Genomic DNA, 2,005 nt, shown 5'->3' with positions numbered 1-2,005 from the left:
AACTTAGATCATGTGTTGCAGGAGTCTGTGATCATTTACGAGTTTTTTATCAACAGAGCGCAACAAATCATTTGGACCCTCCAAAAGCCTTTATCAAACATCGCTATTATATAACATATCTAATAGTTCTATCTACAAAGAACATTTGAATTTGTGCCTTTATTTTACAGTAACGGATAGCAGTTTGGAAATTCATAATTATATAAATGCTTATTATTTTCTAAATTCACACTTTTCTTACTACCCAATCATGGCAGAACGTAAATAAAGCAACAGGTACCAATGAACAAGCTAATTTTTTTTAATACTATCTGCCTGAAATTGACAGACATTTTCCCATGAAGACAGTAAAATTTATCCTTCGGATAAATCATGGATCGCTCAAAGATTAGCGTTTAATCTGAGACAAAAAGCTTTCAAAACAGGGAAATCAAGTGCTGTATCAAGGTTACTGAGGACTTAGCACGGCACAATTAAATCAATGTGCAGATTCGTAGTTTTCATTTAACAAATATGGTTAACACTTTATTTTAGGGTCTCTTAACTAACTGCTTATTAGCATGCATATTACTAGAATATTAGACATGTATTAGTAGTAACTGAGCATATAATAATAATGCCTTATTCTACATCACTAATCCTACCCAATACCTAAACTTAACAACTACCTTACTAACTATTAATAAGCAGCAAATTAGGAATTTATTGAGGGAAAAGTCGTAGTTAATAGTGAATAAGTGTTCCCTATTCTAAAGTGTTACCCAAATATGCCTTGTGTGACTAAAGAAAGTATTCTTTTTTATTAAAATTATAACTTTGTAAATATCTTCTATTTAAAACTTTATCAAAAAAATTAAATAACTTTATTCTTCTTATTTTCCAGTGAAACTTTGTGTACAAATTTGACAAGAGACAAGCATCCATAATCTTAAATAAGAGCACTAGTAGAAAAAAAATTAATGGAAAGAAAGTATTCAGTACTCATAGCAGAATGACAATAAAGCTCGCTTGAACTTTAAGTAACTTAGATCATGTGTTGCAGGAGTCTGTGATCATTTACGAGTTTTTTATCAACAGAGCGCAACAAATCATTTGGACCCTCCAAAAGCCTTTATCAAACATCGCTATTATATAACATATCTAATAGTTCTATCTACAAAGAACATTTGAATTTGTGCCTTTATTTTACAGTAACGGGATAGCAGTTTGGAAATTCATAATTATATAAATGCTTATTATTTTCTAAATTCACACTTTTCTTACTACCCAATCATGGCAGAACGTAAATAAAGCAACAGGTACCAATGAACAAGCTAATTTTTTTTTTTAATACTATCTGCCTGAAATTGACAGACATTTTCCCATGAAGACAGTAAAAATTTATCCTTCGGATAAATCATGGATCGCTCCAAAGATTAAGCGTTTAATCTGAGACAAAAAGCTTTCAAAACAGGGAAATCAAGTGCTGTATCAAGGTTACTGAGGACTTAGCACGGCACAATTAAATCAATGTGCAGATTCGTAGTTTTCATTTAACAAATATGGTTAACACTTTATTTTAGGGTCTCTTAACTAACTGCTTATTAGCATGCATATTACTAGAATATTAGACATGTATTAGTAGTAACTGAGCATATAATAATAATGCCTTATTCTACATCACTAATCCTACCCAATACCTAAACTTAACAACTACCTTACTAACTATTAATAAGCAGCAAATTAGGAATTTATTGAGGGAAAAGTCGTAGTTAATAGTGAATAAGTGTTCCCTATTCTAAAGTGTTACCCAAATATGCCTTGTGTGACTAAAGAAAGTATTCCTTTTGTTATTAAAATTATAACTTTGTAAATATCTTCTATTTAAAACTTTATCAAAAAAATTAAATAACTTTATTCTTCTTATTTTCCAGTGAAACTTTGTGTACAAATTTGACAAGAGACAAGCATCCATAATCTTAAATAAGAGCACTAGTAGAAAAAAAATTAATGGAAAGAAAGTATT

This window comes from Onychostoma macrolepis, chromosome 09 (assembly GCF_012432095.1).
Source record: "Onychostoma macrolepis isolate SWU-2019 chromosome 09, ASM1243209v1, whole genome shotgun sequence".
NCBI lineage: Eukaryota > Metazoa > Chordata > Actinopteri > Cypriniformes > Cyprinidae > Onychostoma > Onychostoma macrolepis.
The sequence above is the reverse complement of the archived record's forward strand: the minus strand, read 5'-3'. Positions refer to the sequence as shown.